Here is a 24,578-nt window from a genome sequence, read left to right on the forward strand (position 1 = left end):
ATTGGGGAGGGTATGTGCTATGGTGAGTGCTGTGAAGTGTGTAAACCTGGCAATTCACAGACCTGTACCCCTGGGGATAAAAATACATTATATGTTTATAAAAAAATTTTAAAAACTTAATTAAAAAAAAAAAGAAATCATGCTCTTCAGGGTGCCTGGGTGGCTCAGTTGGTTAAGCATCTGCCTTTGGCTCAGGTCATGGTCTCGGGGTCCTGAGATGGAGCCCAGCATCAGGCTGCCTGCTCAGCAGAAAGCCTGCTTCTCCGTCTTTCCCTCTGCCTGCTGCTCCACCTGCTCGTGCTCCCTCTCGATATAAAAATAAATAAAATATTCAAAAGATAATTTAAAAAACTTTTAAAAAGAAATGATGCTCTTTATAATATATGTAAATTGATCAAAGTGTGCTTGTTGTCATTGTTTTCTAATATTTAAAAAATTGCTTCTTTTTCATATGCATGGTCTTTAGTTTCTAGGGTAAGTGGTGTCACAAAATTCCTTTGATGTTCATAGAATTTATTAAGTATAAGGCAAAAAAGTACATGATGAAACAGCCTGTGCTGTTTGACTCCACTTTTGATCAAAGGAAAATATATTCTTATATATGTATTTTAAAAGACTGGAAGGATGTATGCCTAATTTTTTGATATTGAATACATTGCTTTTGAAATAAAAAATATTTTTGAAATGTGTAAAATCCCTACAAAGATGAAACAGTATGAGTAATATTAGCAAAGAAAATCAATCAGAAAAAAATTATTACAGTTCTGAAAGTTTGACAGTATAATGTGATCATTTCTGTAATGAAACCTACACTTTCCAAAGACTTAGAATGAGGCCACCTTCTCCAAAGGGCATGTAAGACTTCTTGTGTTAACTTTTTTAAGTAAAGATTGATATATTTATCTCTCACATTCACAAATAGCAGAAAATTCAACAGAGTCCCTTTTTGTAACTTCTCTAAATAACTCCTGCAATCAGCGATTTTCCCAGACATGCCCTCCCTCCAAAATAAATGTTCAAGGTTGTGCAAGCAAGGATAATTTTCTCAACTGTGACAAATTATTCCTTTTTCAAATCTTCCTGAAAGATGTTCTTTTGTTTTTTAGATGTTTTGTATGTTCTTTGAGCAGTATTTCCAAAGAAGAATGTTAGGGCATGACCTTTCAAAGGAGATTTTTTTGGTTGTTTAATTTCTATTAATTTGTTTAATTTGTTGTTTTAATTTCTTTGTTGTTTAATTTCACATGAATAGTTAATGAGCTAACTCTAGCATTCCAAAACACCAACAATTGTTAACAAGTATACTCTTGAGTTTTCTACTTTTGAAGCTGTACTCAGAGTTCGTCGGCTGATGTCTGACACTTTGGGGAATTATTTTCTCTGTCAAACATTTCTTGCGATCTGATCTCTTTGTGCCCTGACATGAAAAGCATGCAGCCTTCCAGTCCTTTGCCCTTCATAGGCTCCTCAGCCTACCTAATATGTTTGCAAATTAGGCTAATCTTGAAGATTAAAAAAATGAGTTGGGAAAATGTATTTAAGATGAAATGAGTGATATGAATCCAACTCAATCAAAAAAGCTCAGATGAAAAAGCTCAAATGAAATAGAAATGCTACCTTGTGTGATACATAATCTATCCAAAGCATGTATAACTGAATGAAACAAAAATAATAGTAATCTGGAAGTACCTATTGCTCCCTCTTCTTCCTTTTTGAGTCTGATTATAAATAGAGATAAGGAGGGGCACCTGGGTGGTTTAGTGGGTTAAGTCTCTGCCTTTGGCTCAGGTCATGATCTCAGGGCCCTGGGATCAAGTCCTGCATCAGGCTCTCTGCTTGGCAGGGAGCCTCCTTCCTCCTCTCTCTCTCTCTCTCTCTCTCTGCCTGCCTCTCTGCCTACTTGTGATCTCTCTCTGCCAAATAAATAAATAAAATCTAAAAAAAAAAAGAAAGAAAGAAAGAAAGAAAATAGAGATAAGGAGCCAAGTAGAAATAAAGGCATTTATTTTAAAAAATTTTAATTGAAGTATAGTTGACATATAATATTATGTTAGTTTCAGGTGTACAGCATAGTGATTTGACAATTGTATACATTACTAAATGCTCATCATAAGTATAGTTACCATTCATCACCATACAAAGTTATTACAGTATTACTGACTGTATTTCCTATGCTGTATTTTCCATCCTTGTGACTTATTTATTTATAACTGGAAGCTTCTATCTCTTGATCACTGTGACCTAAATCAAGAGATTAATCACTGAAAGGATAGGCCTCACCAGGAGAGTTGTATTGGAAAAGCTGGACTGTAGATAGTTTGGACCTGAAACTCCCTAAACCCTTCCTCTAAATTGAAGAAAACCAGTTACTTTACCCATCAGAGTGCAAGCTGGGAAACTTGAACAGGGGGAGACATGACTGTTGGTAGTCTTGTCATACAGGGATGGGATATACAAGGCAGACCACATACAAAGTGGTCAGAGAAGGCAGTTGGTGGGGTCCAATGAGGAAACATGGTCCAACGTGGCAGAATTTCACCTGCCCCTCCCTGGCTGAGGAGAGGCACATAGAAAAAAGGCACCACTTTCTGATGTCTTCCCTATTTGTTTCAGAGTCATTCTGTCAGACTGCTTCCACAAAATCTTTTTCATTTTAGTCATAACAACTGCCTGAACAGCATATTATCTTAAAAAGTGTTGAAAAGGTGCCACTTTGGAAAATTTGGTCAGGTTAAGTGATTATCATCCAGTCTTCCATAAGCTGAATTGTGTATTTCTTTGTGAAGAGAAATGAAGGGATGGAAGAAGAAGTCAGACATGCCCACCCTCATAAGATATTTTTTAAGAAAAGTAAGGAAGGACCCTAATTTCTTGGAAATCTGAGGAGATAGAGATAGAGATAAGGTTTTTCCTTAATAAAAACAAAAACAAAAACAAAAACAAAAACAAAACAAAACAAAACAAAACAAAAAAAAAACTTGCTGAGCTTCCAAGACAATTAAAGAAGAGATAGTCTTTTCAACAAATGATTCTGGGAAAACTGGATATCCACATGGAAAAGAATGGAATTAGATCTTGTCCTTAAACTGCAGACCTAAATGTTGAGCTAAAACTATAAAACTCTTAGGAAAAAACATAACTTTAAATCTTCCTGATCTTGGATTAGACATGGTTTCTTAGATACCACACCAAAAGCACAAGTAAAAAATAAATTAATAAATAAATTGGACTTGATCAAAATTTAAAACACTTATGCTATAAACAATACCATCAAGCAAGTGAAAAAATAACTCACAAATGGAAGAAAATGTTTGTAAATCATATGTCTGTTAAGAAACTTGTATCCAGAATATATAAAGAACTCTTACAACTCAATAATGAAAAGATAAAGAACCCATTTTTTTTTCATTTGACTATTTTTTTTTAATTTTATTTTTTTAAACATATAATATCTTTTTATCCCCAGGGGTACAGGTCTGTGAATCGCCAGGTTTACACACTTCACAGCACTCACCATAGCACATACCCTCCCCAATGTCCATAATCCCAACCCCCTCTCCCAACCCCCCTCCCCCCATCAACCCTCAGTTTGTTTTGTGAGATTAAGAGTCACTTATGGTTTGTCTCCCTCCCAATCCCATCTTGTTTCATTTATTCTTCTCCTACCCCCTTAACCCCCCATGTTGCATCTCCTCTCCCTCATATCAGGGAGATCATATGATAGTTGTCTTTCTCCGATTGACTTATTTCGCTAAGCATGATACCCTCTAGTTCCATCCACGTCGTCGCAAATGGCAAGATTTCATTTCTTTTGATGGCTGCATAGTATTCCATTGTATATATATACCACATCTTCTTTATCCATTCGTCTGTTGATGGACATCTAGGTTCTTTCCATAGTTTGGCTATTGTAGACATTGCTGCTATAAACATTCGGGTACACGTGCCCCTTCGGATCACTACGTTTGTATCTTTAGGGTAAATACCCAGCAGTGCAATTGCTGGGTCATAGGGTAGTTCTATTTTCAACATTTTGAGGAACCTCCATGCTGTTTTCCAGAGTGGTTGCACCAGCTTGCATTCCCACCAACAGTGTAGGAGGGTTCCCCTTTCTCCGCATCCTCGCCAGCATCTGTCATTTCCTGACTTGTTAATTTTAGCCATTCTGACTGGTGTGAGCTGGTATCTCATTGTGGTTTTGATTTGTATTTCCCTGATGCCGAGTGATGTGGAGCACTTTTTCATGTGTCTGTTCGCCATCTGGATGTCTTCTTTATAGAAATGTCTGTTCATGTCCTCTGCCCATTTCTTGATTGGATTATTTGTTCTTTGGGTGTTGAGTTTGCTAAGTTCTTTATAGATTTTGGACACTAGCCCTTTATCCGATATGTCATTTGCAAATATCTTCTCCCATTCTGTCAGTTGTCTTTTGGTTTTGTTAACTGTTTCCTTTGCTGTGCAAAAGCTTTTGATCTTGATGAAATCCCAATAGTTCATTTTTGCCCTTGCTTCCCTTGCCTTTGGCGATGTTCCTAGGAAGATGTTGCTGCGGCTGAGGTCGAAGAGGTTGCTGCCTGTGTTCTCCTCAAGGATTTTGATGGATTCCTTTCTCACATTGAGATCCTTCATCCATTTTGAGTCTATTTTCGTGTGTGGTGTAAGGAAATGATCCAATTTCATTTTTCTGCATGTGGCTGTCCAATTTTCCCAACACCATTTATTGAAGAGGCTGTCTTTTTTCCATTGGACATTCTTTCCTGCTTTGTCGAAGATTAGTTGACCATAGAGTTGAGGGTCTATTTCTGGGCTCTCTATTCTGTTCCATTGATCTATGTGTCTGTTTTTGTGCCAGTACCATGCTGTCTTGATGATGACAGCTTTGTAATAGAGCTTGAAGTCCGGAATTGTGATGCCACCAACTTTGGCTTTCTTTTTCAATATTGCTTTGGCTATTCGAGGTCTTTTCTGGTTCCATATAAATTTTAGGATTATTTGTTCCATTTCTTTGGAAAAAATGGATGGTACTTTGATAGGAATTGCATTAAATGTGTAGATTGCTTTCGGTAGCATAGACATTTTCACAATATTTATTCTTCCAATCCAGGAGCATGGAACATTTTTCCATTTCTTTGTGTCTTCCTCAATTTCTTTCATGAGTACTTTATAGTTTTCTGTGTATAGATTCTTAGTCTCTTTGGTTAGGTTTATTCCGAGGTATCTTATGGTTTTGGAAGAACCCATTTTTTAATGGGGAAAAGATCTGAATAGACATGTGTCCAAAGAAGGTATATAAATGGCCAACTAACCTACAAAAAGATACTCAACAAAATTAGTCAGCAGGAAAACTCACATTAAAATCACAATGAAATACCCCTTCACACCCATTAGAATGGCTAAAATTAAAAAGACTAAACGTAACAGTTGTTGGTGAGCATATGGAGAAATTCGAACTCTCATTCCTCACTGCTTATGGAAATGTAAAATGGTGCAGCCACTTTGGAAAACAGCCTGGCAGTTATTCAAAAAGTTAAACATAGGGATGCCTGGGTGGCTCAGTTGGTTAAGTGTCTGCCTTCAGCTCAGGTTATGACCCCAGAATCCTGGGATCAAGTCCCACATTGGAGTCCTTGCTCACTGGGGAGCCTGGTTCGCCCTTTGCCTGCCTCTCCCTCTCTCTCTTTCTCTCTCTAACAAACAAATAAATAAATAAAATCTTTTTTTAAAAAAAGTTAAACATGGAGTTATCATATGACTCATCAATTCCACTCCTCCATAAAGAAATGAAAACATGTCTATGTAAAAACTTGTATATAACAGCATATTTCATCAACTTATGAATGGATAAAGAAAATGTGTTCTATCCATATAGTGGAATGGTATTCATCCATAAAAAGGATTGAAGTTCTGATATATGCTGCAAAATGGATGAATCTTGAAAACACTATGCTAAATGAAAAGGCAGGTCACAAAAGATGACAGATTGTATGATTCTATCTATATGAAATGTCCAAAACAGGAAATCTTTAGAGGCAGAGGGTAGGTTAGAGGTTGCCTAAGGCTGAAGGGCCAGGAAGAAATAGGGGTGACTGCTAATTGGGACAGGTATGGGGGGTGGGGTGGGAGAAGAACAAGAAGTATTCTAAAATTAGATTGTGGAAGTGATTAGACAATTCTGTGCCACTCTGTGAATATACTAAAAACCATTGAATTCTATACTCAGATTTATTGTCTGGTATGTGAGTTCTAGCTGAATAAAACTGTATTTTTTTTTTTAAGTCTTGCTGGACACCTTTACTTCCATCTATATAGCAGAAGAAACTTTCTGAGAAACTTTTTTACTGAAAACACCTAGAACGGAATACATTATAACTAATACAAATTTTAATGTGTTACCAAGTTCATAAGAAAGTAAGGGATATTGTCTTATTATTTAATAATCCATACATGTGAAATAAAATTACAGTGAACACAAGATAATGAAAACATCAAAATAAAAATAGGGAAAACAATTTCCCTTGTTGGGAGGAAAAATGGAGAGGGGTGTAAGAGAGCTAAAATTTAATTGTATTGATACTGTTCTGTTTATGGGTAGTGGGTACGTGAATGTTCCTTTTATTATTCATAATACTTTATTCCCTGAATTTTATTTTATTTTTATTTACTTTTTAAAGATTTTATTTATTTATTTGAGAGAGAGAGAGAGAGAGAGAGTGAGAAAGAGCACAAGAGGGGAGAAGTTCAGAGGGAGAAGCAGACTCCCCATGGAGCAGGGAACCCGATGCAGGACTCAATCCCAGAACTCCAGGATCATGACCTGAGCTGAAGGCAGTCATTCAACCAACTGAGCCACCCAGACGCCCCCTAAATTTTATTTTTTTAAGATTTTATTTATTTACTTGAGCGAGAGAGAGAGAAAGAGCATAGAAGGAGAAGGAGAAACAGACTCCCCACTGATCAGAGAGCCTTACACAGGCTTCAGTCCCAGAACCCTAAAATCATGACCTGAGCTGAAGGCAGACACTCAACCAACTGAGCCACCCAGCTGTCTCTAAGAAAATATCCAGATCAGGCTTCCGTTAATTTAAATCACTTCATAGAACTATGAAATTCATCAGTACTTGATCCAAAGCAGCAGCTATACTTCATTTCCAAAAAATGCTTCAGGGAATACGATCAATTTAACTATGTCAGAATTAAAATTTTTGAGATACCAGAGAGAAGATGAAAAGGCAAGCCACAGAAAGGTAAAAAATATTTATAATATATATATCTGACAAAGAATTTTTATCCAGAGCATAAAAAGAATTACAACTCAATAAAAAACCCAATAAAAAATGTGCAACAGATTTGAACAGACATTTGGCAAAATAAGGTATGGGTGACCAAAAAGCACACAGAAAGATGTTCAACATCTCTAGTCATCAGGGAAATAGAAATTATAACTATAATGAGTTAACACCAAATGCTTCTTAGAATGGCAATAAATGAAAGGATAATAACACCACATGTTAGCAAGGCCATAAAACAATGAGAACTAACTTTCTTTCTTTCTTTCTGCATTGTAATCGATGATTTTGTCCTAAAATTCTTTTTTATAAATTTTTATTTAAATTCAATTAACATATAATGTATTATTAGTTTCAGAGGTAGAGGTCAGTGATTCATCAGTCTTATATAATATCCAGTGCTCATTACATCAAATGCCCTCCTTAAAGTCCATTACCCAGTTACTCTGTCCTGCCACCTCCCTCCCTTCTAGCAATCCTCAGTTTGTTCCCTGTAGTTAAGAGTCTCTCATGGTTTTTCTCCCTCTCTGATTTCATCTTGTTTTATTTTTGCCTCTCTTCCTCTATGATCCTCTGTTTTGTTTCTTAAATTCCACATGTAAGTAAGATCATATGATAATTGTCTTTCTCTGATTGACTTATTTTGCTTAGCATAGTACCCTCTAGTTCCATCCACGTCTTTCCAAATGGCAAGATTTCGTTTTTGATGGCTGAGTAGTATTCCATTGCATATATATGTAAATACCACATCTTCTTTACCAGTTCATCTGTCAATGGACATCTGGGCCCTTTCCATAGTTTGGTCATTGTGGACATTGCTGCTATAAACATTGGGGAACAGGTGTCCCTTCAGATCACTACATTTGTATCTTTGGGGTAAAAACCAGTAGTGGCAATTGCTGGGTCATAGGGTAGCTCTATTTTCAACTTTTTGAGGAACCTCCATACTCTTTTCCAGGTTGCTGCACCAGCTTGCATTCCCACCAACAGTGTAGGAGGATCCCCCTTTCTCTGCATCCTCACCAACATCTGTCATTTCCTGACTTGTTAATTTTAGCCATTCTAACTGGTGTGAGGTGGTATCTCATTGTGGTTTTGATTTGTATTGCCCTGATGCCCAGTGATGTTGAGCGTTTTTTCATGTGTCTGTTGGCCATTTGGTTGTCTTCTTTGCAGAAATGTCTGTTCATGTCTTTTGCCCATTTATTTATTTATTTATTTATTTGCAGAGGGAGAGAGAGAGCACACAAGTAGGCAGAGTGGCAGGCAGAGGGAGAGGGAGAAGCAGACTCCCCACTGAGCAGGGAGCCCAATGCAGGGCTGGATGCCAGGACCCCGGAATCGTGGCCTGAGCTGAAGGCAGATGCTTAACTGACTGAGCCACCCAGGCACCCTGTCTTTTGCCCATTTCTTGATTGGATTATTTGCTCTTTGGATGTTGAATTTGATAAGTTCTTTATAGATTTGGAATACTAGCCCTCTATCTGATATGTCATTTGCAAATATCTTCTCCCATTCTCTCAGTTGTCTTTTAGTTTTGTCGATTGTTTCCTTTGCTGTGCAAAAAGCTTTTATTTTGATGTAGTCCCAATAGTTCATTTTTGCCTTTCTTTCCCTTGCCTTTGGAGACATTTCTAGCATGAAGTTACTGCCTGTGGGGTGCCTGGGTGGGGTACCTGGATTCCAGCATCCTCTTGGTGAGCCCTGTTTGGGCTCCCTGCTCAGAGGGGAGCCTGCTTCTCCTTCTCCAGCTCCCCCCTTCTTGTCTTTCCTCTCTCACTGTCTCTCTCTGTCAAATAAATAAATAAAATCTAAAAAAAAAAAAAGTTACTTCCTGTGTTCTCCTCTAGGATTTTGATGGAATTCTGTCTCACATTTAGGTCTTTTATCCATCTGAGTCTATTTTTGTGTATGGTGTAAGGAAATGGTCCAGTTTCATTCTTCTGCACGTGGCTATAATTCTCCTAACACCATTTGTTGAAAAGACTATCTTTTTCCCATTGGGCATTCTTTCCTGCTTTGTTGAAGATTAGTTGACCATAGAGTTGAGTGTCCATTTCTGAGTTCTCTGTTCTGTTCCATTGATCTATGTCTGTTTTTCTGCTAGTACCATACATCTTGATGACAGCTCTGGTTGTTTTTTTTTTTTAAAGATTTTATTTATTTGAGAGAGAGAGACCATGAGAGGAGAGAGGTTAGCAGGAGAAGCAGACTCCCTGCAGAGCAGAGAGCCTGATGCAGGACTTGATCCAGGATCATGACCTGAGCTGAAGGCAGTCACTTAACCAACTGAACCACCCAGGCACCCTTGATGACAGCTTCATAATAGAGCTTAAAGTCCATAACTGTGGTGTCACCAAATTGGTGAGAATTTGGTTTTCTTTTTCAACATTCCTTTGGCTATTGGGGTCTTTTCTGGTTCCATACAAATTTTAGGATTATTTATTCCAGCTCTGTGAAAAATGTTGGTAGTATTTTAATAGGGATTGCCTTGAATGTGTAGATTACTCTAGGTAGCATGATATTTTAACAATGTTTGCTCTTCTAATCCATGAGCATGGAACATTTTTCCATTTCTTTGTGTCTTCTTCAATTTCTTTCATGAACGTTCTATAGTTTTCTGAGTACAGATCCTTTGCCTCTTTGGTTAGGTTTATTCCTAAGTATCTTATGGTTTTGGATGCAACTGTAAATGGGATCAACTCCTTAATTTCTCTTTCTTCTGCCTCATTGTTGGTGTATAAGAATGCAACTGATTTCTGTGCATTGATTTCATATCCAATCATTTTACTGAATTACTGTATGAGTTCTAGCAATTTTGGGGTGGAGTCTTTTGGGTTTTCTACATAGAATATAATGTCATCTGTAAAGAGTGGGAGTTTGGCTTCTTCTTTGCTGATTTGGATGCCTCTTATTTCTTTTTGTTGTCTGATTGCTGAGGCTAAGACTTCTAGTATTATGTTTAACAACAGTGGTGACAGTGGACATCCCTGCCATGTCCCTGACCTTAGGGGGAAAGCTCTCAGTTTTTCCTCATTGAGTATGATATTTGCTAAGGGCTTTTCATGGATGGCTTTTATGATATTGAAGTATGTACCCTCTTATCTCTGCACTGTGAAACGTTTTAATCAAGAAAGGTTGCTGTACTTTGTCAAATGCTTTTCCTGCATCTATCGAGAAGATCATATGGTTCTTGTCCTTTCTTTTATTAATGTAGTATATCACATTGATTGATTTGTGGATGTTGAAAGACCCTTGCAGCCCAGAAATAAATCCCATTTCGTTGTGGTGAATAACCCTTTTAATGTACTGTTGAATCCTACTGGGTAATATCTTGGTGAGAATTTTTGCATCCATGTTCACCAGGATATTGGTCTGTAATTCCCCTTTTTGGTGGGGTATTTGTCTGGATTTGGGATCAAGGTTATGCTGGCCTCATAGAATGAGTTTGGAAGTTTTCCTTCCATTTTTATTTTTTGAAACAGCTTCAGAAGGATAGGTATTAGCTCTTCTTTAAATGTTTGGTAGAATTCCTCTGGGAGCTTTCCAGCCCTGGGCTCTAGTTTGTTGGGATATTTTTTATTACTTCTCTAATTTCCTTGGTGGTTATAGGTCTGTTCAGGTTTTCTATTTCTTCTTGTTTCAGTTTTGGAAGTTTATACATCTCTATGAATGCATCCATTTCTTCCAGATTGCCTAATTTGTTGGTATATAGTTGCTCATAATATGTTCTTTTAATCATTTGTATTTCTTCAATATTAATTGGGATCTCTCCTCTTTTTTTCATGATTGTATTTATTTGGATCCTTTCTCTTTTCTTTTTGGTAAGTCTGGCCAAGTGTTTATCGATCTTAATAATTTTTCAAAAAGAACCAACTCCTAGTTCGTTGATCTGTTCTGTTATTCTTTTGGATTCTATTTCATTGATTTCTGCTCTAAACTTTACTAATTCTCTTCTCCTGCTGGGTTTAGGTTTTATTTGCTGTTATTTCTCCAACTCCGTTACATGTAAGGTTAGCTTGTATATTTGAGACCTTTCTTGTTTCTTGAGAAAGGCTTGTATCACTATACATTTTCCTCTCAGGACCACCTTTGCTGCATCCCAAAGATTTTGAACAGTTGTGTTTTCATTTTCACTTGTTTCCATGAATTTTTTAAATTCTTCTTTAATTTCCTGGTTGATCCATTCATTCTTAAGTAGGGTGCTCTTTAGCCTCCATGCATTTGAGTTATTTCCAATTTTCCTCTTGTGACTGAGGTCCAGTTTCAAAGCATTGTGGTCCAAAAATAAGCAGGGAATGATCCCAATCTTTTGGGAAGGTTGCAGTTGAGATCTGATTTATGACCCAGAATGTGATCTATTCTGGAGAATATCCCATGTACACTCAAGGAGAATGTGTATTCTGTTGCTTTAGGATAGAATGCTCTGAATATATCTGTGAAGTCCATCTGGTCCAGTGTATTGTTCAAAGGCCTTATTTCCTTGTTACTCTTCTGCTTAGATGATCTGTCCATTGCAGAGAGGGGGTGTTAAAGCCCCCTACTATTACTATTTAGTAGTGATATGCTTGTTTGATTTTGTTATTAGTTGGCTTATATGTATTTGGCTGCTGCCATGTTAGGGGCATAAATATTTACAATTGTTAGACCTAGAAAGGACACCTATAGTGTCCTTTCTCATCTCTTATTATAGTCTTTAGTTTAAAATCTAAATTGTCTGATATAAGGATTGCCACTCCAGTTTTCTTTTGATGTCCATTAGCATGATAAATTGTTTTCCACCCCCTCACTTTAAATCTGGAGCTAAATTTGGGGCTAAAATGAGCCTCTTGTAGACAGAATATCAATGGGTCTTTGTTTTTTATCCAATCTCATACCCTGTGTCTTTTGATTGGGGCATTTAGTCCAATTTATAGTAACTATTGAAAGATACAACTTTACTGCCATTGTATGAACTATATAAAGTCAGTTTCTGTATACTGTCTCTGTTCCTTTCTGGTTTATGTTACTTTGGGGCTCTCTCTTCACTTAAAGGATCCCTTTTAATATTTCTTGCAGGGCTAGTTTAGTGATCACAAATTCTTTTTCTGTTTATCCTGGAAGCTTTTTATTTCTCCTTCTATTATGAGTGACATCCTAGCTGGATAAAGTATTCTTGGCTGCATACTTTTCTCATTTAGCACACTGAATATATCATGCCAGTCCTTTCTGGCCTGCCAGGTCTCTGTAGATAGGTCTTCTGCCAGGCTAATGTTTCTGTCCTTGTAGGTTATGGACCTCTTGTCCTGAGCTGTGTTCACAATTTTCTCTTTGTCTCTGAGATTTGCAAATTTTACTATTAGATGACAGGGTGTTGACCTATTTTTATTGATTTTGAGGGGGACTCTCTGCCTATTTCCTTCCCCAGAATAGGGAAGTTCTCTGCTATAATTATAAATATACCTTCTACCCCTCTCTCTCTCTTTACTCTTCTTTTGGGATCCCAATTATTCTAATATTGTTTTGCTTTATGGTATCACTTATCTCTTAAATTCTCCCCCTCATGATCCAGTAGTTGTTTATTTCTCTTTTTCTCAGATTCCTTAGTCTCCATCATTTTGTATTCTGGATCTCTAATTCTCTCTTCTGCCTCATTTATCCTAGCAGAGCCTCCATTTTTAATTGTATTTCATTAATAGCCTTTTTAATTTTGACTTCATTAGATTTTAGTTATTTTATTTCTCCAGAAAGGGATTCTCTAGTGTTTCCTCTGCTTTTTTTCAAGCCCAGCTAGTATCTTTATAATTGTTTTTCTAAACTCTAGTTCCAACATCTTACTTACATCCATACTGACTAGGTCCCTGGCAGTCAGTATTGCCTCTTTTTCTCTTTTTTGAAGTGAGTTTTTCCATCTTGTCATTCTGTTCAGAGAAGAATAGATGAATGAGAGAATAAAACACTAAAAGGGCACCAATGATTCCAGAGAAATATACACTAAGCAAATCAAAAGAGACCACCCCCCAAAAAAAATTAAAAAGAGAGAGAGAGAATATAATCAGATAGGTGAACAGAACAGAGCAATACATTGGATCCTGTGTGTATTTTCATCTGTTTGTTAGAAAACTAGATCCCAAAATTGTAAAGAAAGAAAAACTTATATAAGTATAAAAACAAAATTAAATACAATGAAAAGATAGAATGTAACTGTAAAAATGAAAATTAAAAGACAAAAGAAAAAAAAAAGAAATATAAACTGACGGGTGAAGAGAACAGAGCCATACAGGTGTATTTTGGTCTGTTAGAAGAAACTGCATCCCAAAATTGTAATGAAAGAAAAAGTTATATATAGTTATATACATACAAAAATAAAATTAAATACAATGAAAGGATAGAACGTAACTGTAAAAAGGAAAATTAAAAAAGATTTTAAAAAAGAGATAAAATAAGAAATTGGTTGAAGAAGGAAAGAGAAAAAAATTAAAACTGAAAGACTAAAGAATCATGGGGCAAAAATCATGAATTCTGGATACGTTTTTCCTTAGCGCTGGAGTTTTACAGTTCTCTCTGATGGGTATATTGGTCTTAGCTGGATGTTCTTGCTGATCTTTTGAGGGAGGGTCCTGTTACATTGATGCTCAAGTGTTTTGCCTGGGGCAGAATTGTACCACCCTTGCCAGGGATGGCCAAATAAGTAGCTCTGGATTGCTCTGTGTGGCTTTTGTTAACTGAAGGCTTTCCTTGCAGCTTTAGAGGATGAGAATGAAAATGGTGGCCTCCAATCTCCAGCCCCAGAGCAGAAAGCTCAAGGCCCCATTCCTCAGTGCACCCTCAGGGAAAAGCAGTTGATCACTCCTGTCTCCCTGGTCTCTGTCCACACTCCATGTTCACCCATCCTGTGACAGAGCCTGTCTATCTCAAGCACACGACCCCATTTTGAGTCTCCAAACCCTGCAGACTCCTGTGGCATGTACCTGTGCCACTCCCACCCGGGGGGTAGGAAGGGGTCTCCCTGCAGTTCCGCCACTGTCTGAGCCCCTGCTCTGCGACCAGTCACCTGACCATGCCAGGGTTTGTGATATATACAACTCTGAGCTGAGAGCCCAATCCTGGGCTTGCTGATTGCAGCCAGCTTCCTCGCTCCAATGCCTGGGAACTCTGCCCCACTCAGGCATCCGCAGTCTTCCTGTGATCCTAGGGATCCTGAGACCACACTGTCCCACCTAGGATTCTGTCCCACTGTGCCACCTGAGCACCTTCAGGTAGAGATACCCCTCACCAGTGAGCAGACATCTGAAAGTTCTGATTTTATGCTCCACTACTATGTCATTTTCTGATACCAGCTTATGGAGGTTCCCTCCCCCACAGTTTATCTTCCAATATAGCACCTCAGATTCACTTCTCCATACCTCCTACCTTACAGAAAGTGGTCACTTTTCTATTTATACAATTGCATCTATTTTCTTAGATCTCCAGTTGAGTTCACAGGTATTCAGAATGATTTGATAGCCATCTAGCTGAATTCCTTGGACCAGACAATACTGAGGTCTCCTACTCCTCTGCCATCTTGGACTATCTAGGACTCCCAGTCAGAACTTTCATACACTGCTGGAAGAAATATAAAATGGTACAACCAATACAGAAAATTTTAGCACTTCATAAAATTAAAGTTATATCTTCCATGTGACCCAGCAATTACATTCCTAGGTATTTATTTACTCAAGGAGAGTCACCTATTTTAACATAAAGACTTCTACATGAACGTTCATAGAATCTTTATTCATAATTTTAAAAAACTGGAAACCATCCAAACATGCATCAGCTGGTTACTGGTACATATATATACATTGGAAAATCACTAATAGAAAGGAATGAGCCACTGCTACACAAAAACAGATGAGCCTTAAAATCATGCTGAGCAGAAGAAGCCAGACATGAAAGAGCACCCGCTATATTATTCCAGTTATGTGAAACTCAAAGATCTTTTGGAGTCCATGGGGGGATTGCTTGCAAAGGGGAAGGAGAGAAATTTGGAAGATGTTGGAATTGCTCTGGATTTTGATTGTGGTGTTCACAGGGGTATACATTTGTCAAAACTCATCAAAAACATACTTTAGTGAGTACTGTTTATTACATGTAAATTATACCAAGAAGGTTGATAAACCATAAAAAAAAAAGAAAGACTTCAAAAAAGAGGCAGGTTCAGCATTGGGTCAAGTAGAAGAAGAGATCTGTAGAAGAGCCACACTTTGAGCATCAAATGGTTATGGCAAGGGACATGAATTTGAAAGGACTGTGATATGTTGGCAAATCATCTGATTATGAGCCCTTATTCTTTGAAGTGGTACAGAAAGGGGAAAGCAAGGGGCTTTTTCATGTTATTTTATTCTTTTTTTTTCACCCATTTGTTCTTCTGGCTCAGTCTGTTAATTATACAAACTCAAAGAAATAATTCCTATGGAGTATATATTCCTATAGGAGAGGCAGGATGGTTCAAAATGTTTAGGTTCATATATTACCTCTTTGGTAATACATATCTAATCATTTGAAAAAAACACTTCTGCTTTTACATTTTCAAAAACTTACTTCTCACAGATGTTGGTCATGCCTATGAACCATCTAATTTCATCAATTCCATATAGAGTCTTTCCCTGTTAGCAAATTCTGGGTTTTAGCCACTCTTGGAGAATTTTGTCAATTTCATTCTATTAAAAGAAAACATCTAGAGAAATTTGCTTTGGTTGTGATTAAGCAATTCAGTAAACATGTGATGGGGAGAGACTTTCAAAAGCAGGGAACCAGTGCAGAGAGTTTTGGTATCTAAGAGATTTTTTTGAGTAGAAAAATGCATTCACTTTGGTTTTGAAATTAATATTCATTTTAATTGAAGTGACTGATTTAAAAACTCAGTTTGCATTGTTTTAAGGCCACCAAAATCTATTTTATCTATATATTCTACTAAGATAACAATTGTCTTTACCTTTCCTTCATTAATGTTTGATTAACTGAAATCTAACTGACTATATCTTCATAAACAATTAGGCTCACATACAACTTAATGAATAACAATCTCATATATTTTAAAGTGTATTTATATTTTTAATATATTTTGCTTCCCTTTAAGTACCTCAAATGTATATTTATTTATAATCCTAAGCAAAATATTCTCAAGTTATTAATTTTTGTAAAGCAAATAAAAATAAATTGAGGGGAATCTCAAGTTCTCTTAAATATTCCAATTTTTTTTTGAACTTAGTTAAATTATCTTAAACCTTAAAACTTAATAATCACAAATTCTAAAATCAGTTGACTCAATTTAAATTGAAAGCCAAAGTGTAATCTCTCAGATTCTCTAATTCCTCAAAATTTCTTTAATATTTCAAACATAACAAATACATAAGATTATCCCAATGATTCAAAATTCACTCATACACTTTAAAGTTTTAACATTGTCAGATTACTTTATCTCTCTATTTGAATTCTAAATTTTTCTAGGGATTATTTATTTGCCAGGTTTTTGAGGTTGAGACTCAGAACCAAAGATACATGTTTTTGGGTAGTTTTTATCAACATCTCAGATGGGTTCTCAATCCTTTTTATAGTCATTATAACAGAAGAGTCCAAATCTGAGTCCTTCTGATAGGGTTGATTTTTCCCAGATTCAAATTAAAATCTTAACTTTATGTCTGATTTTTGTAGACCAAATTTCTTAAAATTCTTGATAATCCACTTCATTAATCTCTTCCTGGGTCATTCAATTCTGTACTTTCTTCAAATTCTTCCTGGGTTCTGCTCATCTCTCATATCTTCAACAGGCTCAGTCATAGCATCCAACTGGATAATGAGTTAAGTATACAGTTATGTACAATTTTATATGTAAATATGAAAATGTCCATGGGATGCTTGGGTGGCTCTGTTGTTAAGCATCTGCCTTCAGCTTAGGTCATGATCCCAGGGTCTTGTGATCAAGCCCCACATCAGGCTCCCTGCTCATTGGGAAGCCTGCTTCTCCCTCTCCCACTTCCCTTGCTTGTGTTCCCTCTCTCACTGTCTCTCTCTCTCTCTCTCTGCAAAATAAATAAATTTTTTTAAATCTTAAAAAAAAAAGTTGTCCATATAATTATGTCTACTTAATGGTTGTTTATAAAACTGAATTATCAGTTTTAGTCACATTTAGTCACATAAGCTCATCCAAACCTAAGTAACCACTCTTTATGCCCAATTATTATGAGAAGATCACATATACTGCTCACTGTAACTATATATTTTATTTATTTTTCTTTTAATATCTTTATTTTATTTTTTTCAGTGTTCCAAGATTCACTGTTTATGCAATACACCCAATGTTCCATGCAATATGTGCTTTCCTTAATACCCACCACCTATATTCATGATGTACTTCTCTTTGAAACTTTCCTCTGCTAAGTAGAAAATCAACATTATGAATGTTAAATTTCCTACTTAATCTTTTGCAACAGTCTGTGCTTATATCTAAATGGCCCTTCTGCTATGTTTTAATTATTTTGATTTTGTTTTATTATAGTTGACGTACAATGTTACATGGTTTTGGGGGTACATCATGGTTCAATTTCTCTATACCTTATGCTATGTTCACCACAAGTGTAGCTACCATCTGTTACCATCCAACACTATGACAATATCATTTTCTATATTTCTTATTCTGTGCCTTTTTTTCCCATGACTTATTTATTCCATAACTGGAAGCCTATATCTCCCATTTCTCTTTGCTGACTTTACCCCATTCCCCATGCCCATCTCTCTGGCAACCATCATTTTTTTCTCTGTATCTATAGGTTTGATTCTACTTTTTGTTTGTTTATTCATTTGTTTTGTTTTTAGATTCCATATATAAGTGAAATCATATGGTATTTGTCTTTCTCAGTCTGACTTATTTCATTTAACATAATACCCTCTAGGTCTATTTACGTTGTTGCAGATGGCAAGATCTCATTCCTTTTTATGGCTTCCTAATATCTCATTATGAATATTATCATATCTTTCTTATCCATCCATCTAATGATGGATGTTTAGGTTGCATCCATATCTTGGCTATTGTAAATAATGCTGCAATAAACATAGGGTTGCATACATCTTTTTGAATTAGTGTTTTCATTTCTTTGGGCAAATACCCAGTAGAGAAATTTTTGGATCATATGGTATTTCTAATTTTATTTTACTTTATTTTTAAAAGTTTTATTTATTTGAGAGAGAGAGAGCATGAGTGAGAGAGCACAAGCGGGGGAGCAGTAGGCAGAGGCAGAGGGAGAAGGAGTCTCCCCACTGAGCAGGAAGCCCAATACAGGGCTCTATCCCAGACCTGGGACCGTGAGCTGAGCCAAAGGCAGACACGTAACCATCTGAGCTACCCAGGTGCCCCAGTATTTCTAATTTTAATTGTAATGATTTACCCACCTAGTTTTTTCATACTGTGGGCTCCTTGAGGATAAGGAGCATGGCTTTTTCTTCCCCATTTTTTGTTGTAAAATATACATCACACAAATTTTACCATTTTAACCATTTTTAAATGCATAATCCATGGCATTAAGTATATTCACAAGGGAACGTGACTTTTTTTTTTAAGATTTTATTTATTTGACAGAGAGAGATCACAAGTAGGCAGAGAGGCAGGCAGAGAGAAAGGGGGGAGCAGGCTCCTGCTGAGCAGAGAGCCTGATGTGGGGCTCAATCCCGAGACCCTGGGATCATGACCTGAGCTGAAGGCAGAGGCTTTAACCCACTGAGCCACCCAGGCGCCCGGGAACATGACTTTTATACATAACCGTAGTCTTAGTTTCTGGCACAGTGCCTGGCCCATAAATATCACTTATAAATATTTGTTGATTGAATGAATAAGCAAATAAACAAATGAATGAATTGATGTTTTATAACCATATAGTAAGTAATCTATATGAATTATAATATTTATATATAATTTCCTGTTTTGAAGCCTTCGAGTTTAACAGACACAATGAAAATAGCTACATTTGATCCTGTAATGGACATAAGCCCTTTCTCCGACATCCCAACAGTTATTAAATTAAGAAGACTACAGAAGAAGATCAAGCACATCCTTTTTCACTGGCTGGATTACTACAGATTTGCATTGGGTCAGTTATGGAATCCGTTGTATTTCTCCACATAACCTTTTCCCATCATTCAGACTTCCAGAAGATCAATATTTGAATGCCTCTTCCTTCCAAGTTTCCCAAGGTAGTGAGTTTGTAAACTGTAAATCAGTATACATAGAGAGTCTTATCATGGATCCAGGTGATTAGCCGTAGCAAAAAAGTCAAAGGAGATTACCTTAATTTCATTTCCTTTCCCTCTTTGGAGAAGATAATCCATTTGATTGTGTTTTCATAAGGGAAGGTGCTTTCATGTTCATATTTTGGATCAGAAAATACTCTTTTTTTAAAAAAGATTTTTATTATTTATTTGACAGAGAGAGAAAGAGAGAGAGAGATCACAAGTAGGCAGAGAGGCAGACAGAGAGAGAAAGAGAGGGAAGCAGGCCCCCTGCTGAGCAGAGAGCCCGATGCGGGGACTCAATCCCAGGACTCTGGGATCATGACCTGAGCCAAAGGCAGAGGCTTAACCCACTGAGCCACCCAGGCGCCCAGAAAATACTCTTATCCCTCATTATTCACTGTAATTAGGTTCTATAAGGTCTCAACAAACACTGAATTAGCCAATATTGAACCACTGCTCCTAGGAAAAATACAGGGTGAGGTTCTTGTGTATCTCTGGTCATAGCATTTTTGTCACCGTGTCAATACATAACCATATTTTATGTGTTTCTGTCTGGAGATACCTTACTTAATATATATTGTTGAAACATTAACAGTGAATTCATGGCCAATAGCGCTATAACTCATGACTGAACAAAGCTTATTTAACACCTGTGTTTTCTCTATAAGGACCATCACAGCCATCTTGCACTTTGGAATGCTAGACAGCACTTCAGTACTATACTTGCAGTCCATTTTGAACAGCAAAATCACCAACAAAAGGCACAAAAAATGCAAAAAACTTTGGCACTGAAGAGGCCATAGAAAGGATACTTGCTTATAATATGAGATTGGAAGCAAGAAGGCAGAGCATCGTCTTGTTCAACCACAACTGGGAAAATGCAAGATGAAACTTAAGTTTTTCATAGCTCCACACATCTACAAGTGACCATGAAAGTGCTGCAGATACTGATTTAGGGTTACAAATAAACTGTAGCTAATAGGCAAATTCACAAGTACAGAATCTACAAATAAGGAGGATTGATTGTAAGCTAAATCCCAAAGAAAAAGCTTCGCCAGTTGAGGAAGTAATTTGCTACTCATGATGGCATACAGTAGAGTATCGCAAAAGATTTGCCACAAATGTTTTACACAGGAACTAAGAAATGGAAATCCTTAGCCCTCAGGACAGAGGCTGGGTGGGGGTGATTGAGCCCCCGGGATAGTTGATTCTATCATCAGCTGACAGGTTCAATCTGGGATGGTTGATTCCAGTAAGTTTACCACAATGTGCCATACCAACACATCATATTTTCTTTTGTTTATATCAGATTTTCTATGATAAGTATCTATATGTATAAGCGTTGACAGTTTACAGTTTTCTAGATGATTAAAAAGAAAAGGCTAGGAAGCATTGGTCTATTGCGTGGTCGAAACACAGCCTTCAGAATTAAACAGACCTGTTCAAAGCCTAGTTCTGCCTCTTTCTAGCTGGGTGAATGTGGACTTTTTTGTGATATCATTAAAATAACAGTACTCACCTAAGGAGAGTACTTACTTCAGGTGGATAAGGCATTTAAAGATATCTGGCAAAGATAAGCACAGACAATAAAACTCCCATGGATTAGATTTGTTGATAACCTAGACATTTTCTGAATTACGCAGATGCTGTGTATGCCCTGGGCAACCAGGAAGTGCATTTAAAATAAGAGAACCAACAGAAAGCACTTCTGTAAGTGGGTGAAGGAGTGTTCAGATTATTGCAACCAACGTAACCCAGACAGCTTAGTCTACTGGCACCTTGGTCCACTAAAGGTTTTCAGTGATGTATATTCTGTTTACATTTCAGGAATAGACTCCATGCACATTGGCAAAATGCCCAAGCTTCCAGAAAAAGGGATCAGGAAACAAAAAGTCTCATCAGCAAGATTTCCTCTGAAACAAAGTGCAGAGGAAAAAGATGAGAGTAAGGAGTACCTTCGATACCGGAATACCTTCCTAAAACTGAAAGGTGTCTTTAAGCCTGTGCCTCTCTTTCGCACCCAGAAGACCCCAGGCAGCAATCCGTCCTTCAGGTACCGGCCTCATTTGTCTTAATAATTCATAGTACAGTTTATATTCGAAAGAGCTTCAGATGGATGTCTCATTCAGTCCACCTACAAATGCCAAGCAAGACCTGTTACGTTGCTTCACACAGGAGTGCTTTCTAAGCAGGGTGGGTTAAGGTCTCACCACTTATGTGCTATCAAAGAAATACTTTTCCTAAAAGTAGGACAAATTTATATACCTAGAGTCAAGCATCTGAGTTCTCTCCACCCTGCTTCCCAAGAGGAATTCAAATCAATCAGGAATCAAGACTCAGTTTGTTTTCATCTCTTTGGGGAGCACATATTTGAAACCTGACCCTATATTTGGGCTGAAAACTCCTGACTCTGTGTTTGGTGATGGTAAATGAGGGCCAGGAGTTGTTGCTTCCCTTGCCTTCTTGTACAGTTCTTCTGAGAGAAATGTGTCCTTGTTTTCTTCATCAGCATAAAAAGCCAGGTTCTCTATGCATTTGTATCTCTGAATCTCGCTACCAAACAGGGATGCTTCCCACCTTGGGTGTCACCTCCTTCCAGGTCCAGGTGGCAGAGGGGAGGCGAGGGGTGTCGGATGTGGGGGTAGGTTGTCTCTACACTGGAATTCACACTGAGTAGCAGTGTGAAAATCCCTAGGATTTCCAGTCCTAGTACTGCTTCAGTAACATTATTGAAAACAATAAATTTAAAGTGGCAAATGCCATGAGGTAAATGTTTCTTGTGTTTAAAGCATAGACAGAGCCACCTGTGGCTCAGTCGTTAAATGTCTGCCTTCGGCTCAGGTCATGATCCTGGGGTCCAGCCTCACGATGGGCTCCCTGCTCAGTGGGAAGTCTGCTTCTCCCTCTCCCTCTGCCCCTCCCCCTGCTCATGCTCTCTCTTGCTCTCTCTCTCAAATAAATAAACAAAATCTTAAAAAAAACAATAAACAAAACATTGGCAGCAGACTTCAAAAATGCCACTAAACAAGCAGTCCTACCTGACACCTGCACATGGGAATTCATTCAACCAAAAACTGTCATCTGCCGCCTTCCAGGCATGTGGCAGTCAACAACACAAAGACTTGGTCCCTGTCCTCCAAAGACTTCAAAGTATTAATGAATACCATTAATCAATGGAAACTAAGGAAGTAGGTGCTATCAGAACAGAAGAGATAGAAGGCTGAAGAAATTTTGTGGAAAGAGAGAGGTTTTTTTTTTTTTAGAAAGGATTTTTTTTCCCCAGGAGCCTTTGAATAAGGTTTTTAGTGATTAGGAGAATTGGGAAATGCAAGTAGGGAGAGCTGGTACTCCAGGGGGAGATGTATAATAAGGACGGTGATGGTTCTAATAATGTCAGGGATGGCTAACATTTACTGAATACTCACTAGACACTAGGTACCGTGCAAAACACTGTACCTACAGGATTTAATTGAATTCTCATGACACACCTAAGGGGTGCAATTATAATTAAGCCCATGCTACCCTCATCACCCTGCAAGACACAGCTGGTGAGCAGAGCAGGGATTTGAGCAAAGGCATATCGAGGGGCCAGTGCAGGCAAGTTGGAAGAATGTTGAGCAGTTTGGTTTTCCTGGTGCTTAGGGTATGGAAGATAGGATAACCAGGATTGACACCAGATCATGGAGGGCCTTGACCCCAGGCCAGAAATGGGTACAAGTAGCAAAATTAACCAAATCCTTTAAAATCCGCAGTGATGCAGCAAACAAACACTGTGTGAGGCAGGCCTAAGATGTTTATTCAGACTTTTAAATTTCCTGTGAAAAGTCAAAACCCAGTCACTTCACATTTAAATGTAGAATTACTTTTATGACTCAGTTATGTGTTGCAATGATATCTGAAGAGATTAATATTAATTCAATAAGGGCTCCATTTATTTCTATAAAAACTTAATGGAAACTTTTAAATCTGCAATTGGACTCCAAATAAATCTTGAAATAAGCATAAAGGCTTAAGCACCATGAATGAGAAAATCCATCTTCCGTGCATCACTTCTCTATATGGGTTTCATGCTCTAGTTCAATTTCCAGACAAATCCTGTGCATGGAGGACAGGCTGACACCAGGCAGAGGGAAAACAGCATAACACCCTGATAACACGCTAGCAGAGAACATTAGCTATGAGACTTCAGCAATTGCATACCTCTCTAAGCCTGTTTCTTTATCCATAGAATGGGGATAATAAACCTACTTCACAAGACTGTGAAAGAATTAAATAGGATGAAGCATCTTAAGTTTTTAGCACCGTCCACCATCCCAAAATGTCCAATGTAAGACAGTTAATATAAACCAGCCTGTTAGTGAGAAAATATACTATTTTATTGTGTGCTTAAGAAATTCAGATTGACTTTCTATACCTGTCAATATTTTGGGAGTCTTTGAATTCTTTTTTTTTTTTTAAAGATTTTATTTATTTATTTGATATAGACAGCAAGAGAGGGAATTCAAGCAGGGGGAGTGGGAGAGGGAGAAGCAGGCTTCCCACTGAGCAGGGAGCCCAATGTGGGGCTCGATCCCAGGACCCCAGGATCATGACCTGAGCTGAAGGCAGATGCTTAAAAACTGAGCCACCCAGGCGCCCCTGATTTTTTCTCAATTATTTTTTCCACCATTATTCATCCTGAGAATTCTAAACATCCCTGTTTATAAGTGCTTTTTAGATTTGTTCTATTATTTTAATTCTGTCTAGATCAAATCCATCTTCTCACTATTGATTTTGTAGGTTATCTTTGTTAGAATTAGCTTTCTTGATATGTTTTCAGATTTTTGACTCTAGGCTCATCTTTCTGTGGTGTATGTGTATGTCTGTATATTGAATGTACTTTGAGTGAGTGCATTGTGTGTGTGTGTGTGTGTGTGTGTGTGTGTGTCTGTCTGTCTGTCTGTTTGCCCCTCCTGCCTGGTGAGTTTTCAGTTGCCCCTACCCAGAACTCCAAGGCTTCACCGTCAAAATCAGGTCCAATTATGGTGGGGTGGCATCCTGCCCCAT

Source organism: Enhydra lutris, unplaced genomic scaffold (assembly GCF_002288905.1).
Source record: "Enhydra lutris kenyoni isolate GAN:26980312 unplaced genomic scaffold, ASM228890v2 scaffoldscaffold7, whole genome shotgun sequence".
In the NCBI taxonomy this organism is placed as follows: domain Eukaryota; kingdom Metazoa; phylum Chordata; class Mammalia; order Carnivora; family Mustelidae; genus Enhydra; species Enhydra lutris.